The 12,437-nt window shown below is 40.4% G+C and overlaps 1 protein-coding gene and 1 pseudogene across 1 annotated transcript in view; one reads left to right on the top strand and one right to left on the bottom strand.

Annotated features, from left to right (window-relative positions):
- PPP6C (protein phosphatase 6 catalytic subunit) overlaps nucleotides 1–12,437 on the bottom strand; it is a 36,826-nt gene that overhangs the window by 20,333 nt on the left and 4,056 nt on the right. The window lies entirely within an intron of this gene.
- On the top strand, nucleotides 2,936–3,231 carry LOC121034993 (mitochondrial import inner membrane translocase subunit TIM14-like; annotated as a pseudogene).

Consider the following 12,437-nt stretch of genomic DNA (forward strand, 5'->3'; position numbering starts at 1 on the left):
AAGAAAGGTAAGTTTATGGGGGAAACAGCACTGAAGCCAGAGAGAACAGTAAGTAAAAAATGCTCAGAGGTAAAAGCATGCTCGGTGTTTCAGAAACATCAAGGCTGGTGTAGTTAGTGGATTGAATGAGGAGAAAAACAGAAGTGCACCACAGAACACTTTTAGGTCCTTTGGGGTGAATGTAAGGAGCTGGGCTTTTAATAGGAAGCCACTAGGAGGTCCTAAGCAGAAGAGTGATATGATCTTATGTCTGCTATGTTAAAAATGGTCTATGAGGAACATGGGAGTAGGGAAGAGGCAAAGGCAGAAACAGGCACACCAGTTAGGATGCTTCTACAATAATCTAGGTAAAAGTTAATACTGGCTTGGACTAACATCATGAAAATAGGAAATGATCACAAGTGAATGGATTCCAGATGTTTTCTGAATGTAGTATCCACTAGGTTTGAGAACAACTAGATAGAGAGTGTTGAAAGAAAGGAATCAAGCATGACTCAATGTTTTTGGCTTAAGTAACTACAAGGATGTTAATAGTCTTATCAAGATGGTTAAGACTCCAAGTAAAGATTTTCTTATTGTAGATTTTTTGGGAGAGAGAGAATCCCAATCAGGCTCCACGCTGTCAGGATGCAGTCCAATTAGGGGTTCGATCTCACAAACCCTGAGATCATGACCTGAGCTGAAATCCAGAGTCACACTCTTAAGTAACTGGGCCACTGAGGTGCCCCACTTTTTTTCTTTTAAATAGATTTAATTTTTAGAGCAATTTTAGGTTCATAGTAAAATTGAACAGAAGATATAGAGAATTCCCATATATCTTCTGCTTACAAACACATACAGTTTCTTCTACTACCAACATCCCATATCAGAGTGGTACGTGTTACTAATGAACCTACATTGATACATCATTATTATACAGAGTCCACAGTTTACATTAGGGTTCACTCTTGGTGTTATACATTCTATGGGTTTTGACAAATGTATAATGACATGTATACAGAATAGCAATATCATACAGAATAGTTTCACTGTCCTAAAAATCCTCTGTGCTTCATCAATTCATCTTTCCCTTCCCCCAAACCCTGGAAACCACTGATCTTTTTTACTGTCACCAGTTTTGCCTTTTCCACAATGTCATACAGCTTGAATCATACCTTAGTCTTCAGATTTGCTTATTTCATTTAATGATATGCATTTAAGATTCCTTCATTTTTTTTAATGCTTATTTATTTTTGAGAAAGAGAGAGAGCATGCACGCACGGAGGACGGGTAGAGAGAGGGGGAGACAGAGCATCCGAAGCGGGCTCTGTGCTCACAGCAGAGAGCCTGATGAGGGGCTCAAACTCATGAAACCTGAGATCATGACCTAAGCCAAAGTTGGACGCCTAACTGAACCATCCAGGCACCCTTCCTTCATGTCTTTTAATGGCCTGATAGCTCATTTCTTTTTAGTGCTAAATAATATTCCATTGTTGGGGCACCTGGGTGGCTCATGAGGTTAAGCAACTGACTCCTGACTTCAGCTCAGGTCATGATCTCACAGTTCTTGAGTTTCAGCCCTGCATTGGGCTATGTGCTGACAGTGTGGAGCCTGCTTGCGATTCTCTCTCACCCTATCTCTCCGCCCCTCTGCTTTCTCTCTCAATCTCTCTCAAAATAAATCAAATTAAAAATAATTTTAAAAATAATAATGATATTCCATTATCTTGGTGTACCTACTTATTTATCCATTCACCTAATAAAGACATGTTGGTTGCTTCCAAATTTTAGCAGTTATAAATAACACTTCCATAAACATCCATATATAGGTTTTTGGGTGAACATAAGTTTTCAATTAATTTGGGCAAATAGCAAGGAACATGACTGCTAGATCATATGGTAAGAGTTTGGTAAGAAACTGCCAAACAATCTTCCAAAGTGGCTATACTATTTTGCATTCCCATTAAGCATGAATGAGAGTTCCTGCTGCTCCACAACTCTGCTAACATTTGGTGTTGTCAATGTTCTGGATTCTGGTCATTCTAATAGTCTTGTGGTGGTATTCCACTGTTGTTTCAATTTGTATTTCCCTAATGATGCATGATGAGGAGCACCTTTTCATATGCTTATGTGTCATTTGTATATCTTCTTTGGTGAGGTGTCTGCTCCTGTCTTTGGCCCATTTTTTAATGGAGCAGTTTTCTTATTATTGAATTTTAAGAGTTCTTTGATTTGCATATTTTTTAAAAAACTTTTTTTTTTTAATTTATTCATTTTTGAGAGACAGAGTGAGCAGGGGAGGGGCAGAGAGAGAGGGAGACACAAAATCTGAAGCAGGTTCCAGGTTCCAAACTGTCAGCACAAAGCCTGACATGGGGCTCAAACCCACAAACTGTGAGATCATGACCTGCACCTAAGTCGGACGCTCAACTGACTGAGCCACCCAGGCACCCCTGATTTGCATATTTTGGATGAAAGTCTGGTATCAGATGAGTGTTTTGCAAATATTTTTCTCCCAGTCTGTGGCTTATCTTCCCTTTCTCTTGACAATGTCTTTTACAAAGTAAAAGTTTTTAATTTTAATGAAGTCTAATTTATCAATGATTTCTTTCATGAGCAGACTGTTTTGATTTGAGTTTAGTTTGAGGGACGGGGAATGAAGAATTCGATTTTCAACAACTTCATTGAGATATAATTCACATACCAAAAAATACCTCCAAAATTCATTTGTTTTTTAGTATACTCAGTGTTGGGAAACCATCATTGTAATTAATTTTAGAACATTTTTGGTGCCTGCTGGTGGTGGCCTCATCACTGTGTGGGAACTGGTTGGTTGCAAACTCAGGGTTGGGAAGGACCACGCTCTCGGTGGAGGTGGGGGAACCAAGCCAAAGCCATGGCCAGTGCAGCGGCAACAGTCGGACTGACTGTTGCTGCTGCAGGATTTGCAGGCCGTTATGTTTTGCAAGCCATGAAACACAATATGGAACCTCAAGTAAAACAAGTTTTTCAAAGTCTACCAAATTCTGCCTTCAGTGATGGCTATTACAGAGGTGGGTTTGAATCCAAAATAACAAAACAAGCAGCAGCATTAATACTAGGCGTAAGCCCTACTGCCAATAAAGGAAAAATAAGAGATGCTTGTCAACAAACTATGCTTTTAAATCACCCAGAGACAAGGAAGGATCTCCTTATATAGCAGCCAAAATCAATGAAGCTAAAGATTTACTAGAAGGTCGAGCTAAAAAATGAAGTAAACGTGATGAATTTTAAGTTCTTGATAGTTTATGTATACAAGTGCCAGCTTTTTAGAATAAAATGCCTCAAGTTACAAACTAAAAAAAAAAAATGTTCATCACCCCTAAAAAACTATGTACCCACTGGTAGTCACTCCCCACAACTCCACACTACCGCACTAGGCAATTACTAATCAATCTACTTTCTGTTTCCATGGATTTGTCCATTCTGGACATCTGGCCTCTTTTTTTTTTTAATGTTTATTTATTTCTGAGAGAGAGTGCAAGAGCACAAGCTGGGGAGGGCAGAGAGGGACAGAGGATCTGAAGTGGGCTCTGCACTAACAGCAGACAGCCTGATGAGGGACTCAAACTCACAAACCATGAGATCATGACCTGAGCAGGAGTTGGACACTCAACCAACTGAGCCACCCAGGTGCTCCTGTCCATGTGGCCTTTTGTGCCTTTTGTGGCCTTTTGGCTTCTTACGCTTAATATAATGCTTTTCGGGTCCATCCATATTGTAACCTTTGTTATTATTTTGTTCTTTTTTATAAATAAATAATATTCCATTGTATGTATTTACCACATTTTGCTTATCTATTCACCAGTCGCTAGACATTTGGGTTGTTTGCACTATTTGGCTAGAAGAATCTGATTTTGACATATTAAGTCTGAGGTGCCTATCAGATTTCCAAGTGCCTCAGATGTGCTGTAAACAAGTGATCAAATGAGTTTTGAGTTCAAGGAAAAGGCTATGGGTCAGAGAGACCAATTTAGAGATTGTCAGGATATACGTACGTACGTACGTACGTACGTACATACATACATACATACATGAGACTAGAAGATATAACTAAAGTGGTAGCTACAAGCAGAGAAAAGGATAAGATCAATAAATGATCCTTCAGGGGCGCCTGGGTGGTGCAGTCGGTTGAGCGTCCGACTTCAGCCAGGTCACGATCTCGCGGTCCGTGAGTTCGAGCCCCGCGTCAGGCTCTGGGCTGATGGCTCACTCAGAGCCTGGAGCCTGTTTCCGATTCTGTGTCTCCCTCTCTCTCTGCCCCTCCCCCGTTCATGCTCTGTCTCTCTCTGTCCCAAAAATAAATAAATGTTAAAAAAAAAAAATTTAAAAAATAAATGATCCTTCAGATATACCAATATTTAAAAGTTAGGCAAAAAAGAAGGAACAAGCAAAAGAGCTTGGTGAGACAGAAAGGCAACCATGACAATGTGGTATCCTGGAAGTCCAGTAAACAAATGGACTCAAAAGAGGAGTGATCAAAGGGCAGGGACAAAAAAAAAAGAAGAAGAAGAAAGAAAAAGAGGAGTGAGTGATCAACTATGTTCAATGCTGCTGCAAGGTCAAATTTTGGAGAAACAGCGGAGGGCTGAGAGGCAATACTCCTTTATTCCTAATCAACAAGTACTAATCCCAGATTATGTTATCCTCTAAGACAGAAAAGGGGCACACCAATTAATGCCATGGCATAGTTCAGAGGTTAAGAGCACAGCCTTTGAAATAAAAAAAGACCAGAGGCCAAACAATCAGCTCTATCTCTTACAGATTACTTAGCTTACTGTCCATTACTTAGCTGTGTATCCCTGAGCAAGTTACTTGATTTCTGTGTCTCAGTTTCTTCATCCACAAAACAGAGACACCTACCTGGGGATATTCTAAGTACTAAATGAGACAGTGCATGCAAAGTGCTCTGCAGAGTTTTATACACATACATACACAGTTATATCCTCGATCTACTATATAATAAGTGTACAATGAATTATATAACACATGACCCAGAAGGAGGGGTCCCTGGGTGGTTCAGTCGGCTAAGCACCTAACTCTTGGTGTCAGCTCAGGTCATGATCTCACACTTCGTGAGATCAAGTCCCACATCAAGCTCTGCACTGACAGCATGAACCCTGCTTGGGATTCTCTCTCTGCCCCTCCCCACCCCTCTCAAAATAAATAAATAAACATAAAAATTTAATAATATATATTTTAAAAAGATTTTTAAAATTAAAAACTTAAAAATAAATAAACAAGGGCACCTCGCTAGCTCAGTCAGCAAGAACATGTGACTCAGGGTTGTGGGTTCAAACCCCACGATGGATATAGATATTACATAAAAATACCTTTATAGGGACACCTAGGTGGCTCAGTCAGTTAATCATCCTACTTCAGCTCAGGTCATGATCTCACGGCTCATGAGTTCAAGCCCCATGTCGGGCTCTGAGCAGGCTCTGTGCTGACAGCTTGGAGCCTGGAGCCTGCTTCAGATTCTGTGCCTCTGGCTCTGTCTGCCCCTCCCCCACTCACACTCTGCCTTTCCTTCTAAAATAAATAAACATTAAAAAAAAATTTAATAACATCTTTATAAAGAAATAATCTTAAAAATAAAATATTTAAAAAATTAAAAAACTTTTACAAATAAATTAAATTTAATTTTATGATATAAATTACTCCTCAATAAGTCTATTATTTATATATATATATACGTCTGTATGTATATACATAACCTGTTACTGTAAAAAAATAATAATAATAATTAGGGGTACCTGAGTGGCTCAGTCACATGAGCATCTGACTCTTGATTTTGGCTCACAGTTTGTGAGATCAAGCCCGCGTCAGGCTCCATGCTGACAATGTGGAGTGTGCTTGGGATTCTCCCTCTCCCTCTCCCTCTTTCTGTGCCCCTTCCCAATGTGTATGCATGCACTCTCTTTCTCTCAAAAGTAAACATTAATAATAATAATAATAATAATAATAACCATCTTGATGAAAACCACTTAAAATCACTCCTTATAGACATGGCTGCTCTTCCAATTTCAAACATTTCTGAAATGTTTTTTCTGATATTATACAATTTTTTAAAATAAGAGAATATAATGATTTTTAATTTTTTTTAATGTTTATTTTTGAGAGAGACAGACAGACAGAGCGTGAGCAGGGGAGGGGCAGAAAGAGAGGCAGACAGAATCCAAAGCAAGCTCCAGGCTCTGCACAGAGTCCAGTATGGGGCTAGAACTCATAAACTGTGAGATCATGACCTGAGCTGAAGTCAGACACTTAACTGACTGAGCCACCAGGCACCCCTACAGTGATGTTTTAAAGTACCTATCTTGGGGGGCGGGGGGGCATAAAGTACCTATCTTGGGACCTTACCCACCTTATTTAGATATAATGCCTTGTCTAGTTAATATTTGTACTATTTTTTCAGGTACACTCACCAAACCTTCTCAAAGAGAATTTCACCAATGTATTTATAGAAGTACTTTGCTGATCTGTATAAGACTGGGCAGAGTTTTCTGTGTGTTGCCCATGAGGCCTGCATCTTTTCAGGCATTTGCCTCATTCACACTCCCTTCTGGATTTTACACCTTTTAAGAAAAGGTCAAACTTCCATCTGTGAAGGTCGGAACCCATACCAGGAGTTTCAGTGTTTCCCCCAATACATCCTCTGACACAAGCTGCCAAAGAAGCTACCTCCCATTCTTCTCTCCATAATGCATCTCTGGAAAAGTTCTCTATTTCCTACCATGTTGATCAGGCTACTTGCCCACTCTCACGAAACTGTTAGTTACTTGTAAATTTGGAGGCTCCACTGTGTACATCCTTTTGAAGATCAGTTACTAAAATGTTACCCAAACAAACCTACAAACCTACTACAAACTCCATCCTGAATTAAGCCAATCTGTCCTTCAGGGAGGCCTGTCCTCACCCTGCATTATACTACCCTCCTTTCCCAATTGCTTTTTCCCAAATTACAACACTCTCTCTATATAGATAGATAGATACAGATATACATATATATTTTATTTATTTATTATTATTTTTTTAGTAGGCTCCACACCTGATGTGGATCCCAAAATGCAGGGCCTGAACTCATGACCCTGAGATGGAGACATGAGCTGAGATCAAGAGTCGGATGCTTAACCAACTGAGCCACCCAGGCGCACCTCCCAAATTTATACTCTAACATCATGCCATACAGCTGTGGTAAGGGACATTCTAGGAAACAGAGCTGGTCACTGTGTAGACTATAAACAAGGTGCACAGGATGCTATTATTAAACAGTTACCTTCAAGGAGAACCCAATGGAGGAATGTCTCTTTGCTCCCTCTATCAGGGATAGGTGTGATTTCCCTGAGAAGATTGTGTTTGTCACCTTTGAGACAAAGACAAATCTTTGGTGAATTTTTTAACTGATCAGTTTCTATCTTTCAGTAGACTCCTAGAAAACTTAGGACTTAATCTCAAAGAAGTAATCTAGTCATCACAGCTTTTATTTTGTATACAATTCTTACTTTTACCACTGGTTCCATCTTGGTTTCCTATCTTTACATTCTTGTCTCATTTTTCTTACTTATTCTAAATGTAATTTACCTTGCTATATTGAATGTACCTTCATAAGCCATTCTATATCCTTTTGGGAACAAGGTAAGATATCATTAACATTTTGAAACTAATGACAGCACAGATTCCTGAGGGACTCCATGATTCCCATGTTGAATGTGCCAGAATTTGCACCCACATATGTCTGGCTCTCTTACCCCATAATGCCCCCTTAACTGCAAGCCACCCCTAGTGACCGGCCCATACCCCTCAGGGCTCATCTGAAAGTGACAGTAGACCATAAACTCAAGAACATTACTGTGAAACCTTGCCAATCTTAAAAGCTGGTGAGTGTCTAGGGAACACATGTAAACTACTTAGGCACCATCTTCAACCCAAGGCCAGGCACACTACCTGGAGTAAAATAACAGCTGCCTCTTGTCACTGACACTTCTGTGGTTCCAAATGAGGACTTAAAGAGCTGAATCTCTAAGCCAAAGCTATTTCCTCTCATCTCTCCAGTTCAGCAGTAGCTTACAAGTTCAAACCAAACACATACAAAGTAAGAAGTCTATGAAATCTCAGTACAAACTCTACGTGAGTCAGCCAACTACACACACAGTGGCCTCAAGGAGTATACCCTTGCCATGGGGAGGACACACGACCCTTTCTTCCAAGGCCCTTTACAGCTTTGTTCTACTGCTCAGTTTCTTTGCAGTGTGGTTTCTCTTATTGTTCCAAAACAGTCACTGAGGCAGGATTCTCAATCTTCCCCAATCTTAGGGCAAACTACACCCATCTCTCCCCACGGTGCCCAATGAATTCCCAATCCTTGGACAAGTAGGGGCTCATAGCCCCCTTCTTAGATGAACCTATTTCCCTTCTCTACCTTTCCCTCAAGATAGTCCAGGTTCCATTCTGTTCTCTGCTCCTATCTTCCTGTTCCCTCTTGCCCCTCAAATTTAAAACACTGGGCTTTAAATTTTATAATTCTATATTTAGCTGCTCTTGTTAGCTAAAGCATACTACTTCCTTTAACATACTGATATTTATAAAATCTCTTGGTTTAAGAAACAAAAATCTAAAATTATTTTTTATATAGCCTTTGTATAGAACTTCTACAAACCACTGGGAATGAGGAGCTGGAATCCAAAATGATAAGAACATTCACACCTTTACAATGCAGAAGGGAGTATCTGTATCTTCAACCTAAACCAAAGTTTCTTAGCCATGGCATTATGGATAATTCTTTGTTGTGAGGGGCTGCTGTCCTGTGCATTATAAGATATTTAGCACCATCTCTAGCCTCTATACCCCCTAGATACCCACAGTAACTCCCTAGCTGTGACTATCAAAAACGTCTCCAGACACTGCCACATATCTTCTCAGGGGCAAAATCACCCCCAGTTCAGAACCACTGGTTTAGACTTTTCTCTTGAGTTAAAACTATTAGAACTATTAGTGTCTGAAAACACATTTGACAATCAATAAATATTTGTTACCTAACCAGCCTGTGTATCTAACAGTCTTCTGGCCATCTCTACCTTGATGTCTTGACTTGGCAGCATCTCAAACTCAGTATGGCCCAAACCAAACTCCCTTACATTCCTTAATCTAGTTTCAGTATTTACTAAGTAATCTATGCCAGAAACAGGTTACGTTGAACTCCTCTCTTTCTCGTAACCTAGACCTAACCTGTCAACAGGTCCTACTATACCTTCTTCATCTCCTTTTATTTAGTTGTTTTTTTTTTTAAGTTTATTTTGTTTTAGTAATCTCTAAACACAACATGGGCTTGAATTTACTACCCACAGGTCAGAGTCGCATGCTCTTCTGACTGAGATAACCAGGCGCTCCCATCTCCTTTTAAACACCACAATCACTTGTCACTGTCTTATGTCAAAATCTCCTGTCATTCGGCCTACTGCTTCTGTGACATTTTTGTCCCACTCCAAACCATGGTCTACAAATGCTGCCAGACTATTTCTTTTATTTCTATTTTATTTTTATTTTATTTTATTTTTTTACTGTTTTTATTTATTTTTGAGACAGAGAGAGACAGAGCATGAATGGGGGAGGGGCAGAGAGAGAGGGAGACACAGAATCGGAAGCAGGCTCTCAGGCTCTGAGCCAGGCCCAGAGCCCGACGCGGGGCTCGAACTCATGGACCACAAGATCATGACCTGAGCTGAAGTCAGATGCTTAATCAACTGAGCCACCCAGGCGCCCCGATTTCTAAAACCTACTGTCACAGTCCTCCTTAAAAATCTCCCAAAGGTACTCCTCTGTCTATGGCAGTGTTTCCAAAACTCTATTCAGGTAACATCTTCATGATTTTTGTCATATTCCCACCACATACAACAGTGTATGTTGTATACACTATAATACAGTGTATTCCTGTAACAGTTTTCTTTGAATCTACTTTTCTTTTTAGTTAGCTATATTTTAAACAACATCCCAAAGTCACAGTATGATTTGTTTTCCCCTAAAATATAAAAGCATTTCAAAGTGTTTATACATATACCACCTAAAAGATAAAAATCCAAGTTTATCAGCCTAATCTTCCATGATTTGGCCTCTGCCTGCCTTCCAAGCACCATCTCCAGCCAACCAAACCACTAGAAGTTCCCTGAACTGGTCATGTTCTTTCAGATTAAGCTATACCACTGCATATGGTATTTATTCTGCTTGAACATTCTTTCCTTCCTGTTTTGTCTACCTGAACAAACTCTGCTCATCCTCTCATTGTTCCTTCTGTGTGAAATCATCTCTGGCTCCAGTTAGATGCTGCTTTTAATATGTTCCTCAATATCCTGAACAGCCCTCTATTATATCACCTAACACACCATGCAATAATCATTTGTTTATTTATTTCTTTTACTATATTGAGAGCCCCTCAAAGGTAGAGAGAAGTATCAGATTCTATCTCTAGCACCCATAGGGAACAGTACTTGACAAAAGGAGACATCCGAAGAAATGTGTGTTTGTAAAATGGTATAAAATTACATTAAAGGGGCGCCTGGGTGGTGCAGTCGGTTGGGCGTCCGACTTCAGCCAGGTCACGATCTCGCGTTCCGTGAGTTCGAGCCCCGTGTCGGGCTCTGGGCTGATGGCTCAGAGCCAGGAGCCTGTTTCCGATTCTGTGTCTCCCTCTCTCTCTGCCCCTCCCCCGTTCATGCTCTGTCTCTCTCTGTCCCAAAAATAAATAAACGTTGAAAAAAAAAATTAAAAAAAAAAATTACATTAAAAAAATTTTTTTAATGTTTATTTTTGAGAGAGAGAGAGAGAAAGAGAGAGAGAGAGAGAGAGAGAGAGAGAGAATGTGATGGGTGGGCAGGCAGAGGGAGAGATGGAGACAGAATCTGAAGCAGGCTCCAGGCTCTGAGCTGTCAGCACAGAGCCCGATGCGTGGCTTGAACTCATGAACACGAGATCATGACCTGAGCTGAAGTCAGACGCTTAACCGACTGAGCCACCCAGGTGCCCCTATACTTTACTTTATTTTTAAGTCTATTTATTTTGAAAGAAAGAACACGCGCACAAGCAGGGGAAGGGCAGAGAGAGAAGGAGAGAGAGAATCCTAAGCAGGCTCCGTGCTCTCAGCACAGAGCCTGATGCGGGGCTTGAACTCACAAACTACGAGATCATGACCTGAGCCGAAATCAAGAGCTGGATGCTTAACCAACTGAGCCACCCAGGCGCCCCAAAAACCAGTATACAACTAAATTCAACGAACCTTAACTACCTGTCTATCACATACAATGCAGTATTCTCTAAGACTATGGAGAATACAAAAATAAACATACGTGATCCTAGCCCTCAATAAACTTGTAGTCTAGGGGCACCTGGATGGCTCAGTCAGTTGAGTGTTCAACTCTTGATTTCGGCTCAGGTCACGATCCCCGGGTCATGGGATCAAGATCCACATCAGGCCCCACGCTGAGTGTGGAGTCTGCTTAAGATTCTCTCTCCCTCTGCCCCTCTCCCCTGCTTGCGCTTTCTCTAATTAAAAAAAAAAAAAAAAGAAGAAGAAGAAAAAATAGAAGTTTTGCAGTCTAGTAGAGACTGACATATCTGCTACCACAGAAGACAGAGTGGTAAAGTGGAACAATAAGGTGCTATGTGGCAAAGGTCAGTGCAGGAAAAAAAAAACAAATGGGATTTCTAAAAAAAATTTATGGTAATTTATTCTTGAGAGAGACACACATACAGCGTGCAAGTGGGGGAGGGGAAGACAGAGAGAAGGAGACAGAATCCGAAGCAGGCTCTAGGCACAGAGACCAAAACAGGGCTTGAATCCACGAACTGCGAGATCATGACCTGAGCTGAAGTCAGATGTTAAACCGACTAAGCCACCTAGGCGCCCCCAAAAACGGGAATTTTTAAAAGCAAATAAATTCAGGTATATACTCCGCTGAGTCACTATAGCAAAACCCACTTAAACCTCATCAAGTCTTGGCTCTGATATTTGTTCTGCCTTACACAACTGTGTAAATGATAGAATAAACATGAAGGTACCCTGAAAACTGTAAGCAGCGATGTACATTCTAATCATTGCTAATAATTCTGACTGTAGAATCCAGGAGCTCTGCATAGAGAAAGTGGCATCTGAGCTAGAGCCCAAAAGGGGCAAGGGGGGTACTGTACAGAGGAAATATAAGTGATAGTTATAGATGTGAACCCTGGACCCAGACTGCCTAGGTTTGAATCCTAGCTCCTCCACCTACTTCCCAGCTTTGTAACTTTGGAAAGTTACTTAACCTGTCTGTGCTTCAATTACCTGTCTACAAAATGGAGCAAATATTATACATAACTCATAGAGTATTAAATGATTTAATATTTGTGTTATAAGTATTTAAAAAGTAGGTGATAGAAGCAGACTGAGC

Source organism: Herpailurus yagouaroundi, unplaced genomic scaffold (genome assembly GCF_014898765.1).
Source record: "Herpailurus yagouaroundi ecotype Mexico unplaced genomic scaffold, PumYag 160, whole genome shotgun sequence".
Classification (NCBI taxonomy): domain Eukaryota; kingdom Metazoa; phylum Chordata; class Mammalia; order Carnivora; family Felidae; genus Herpailurus; species Herpailurus yagouaroundi.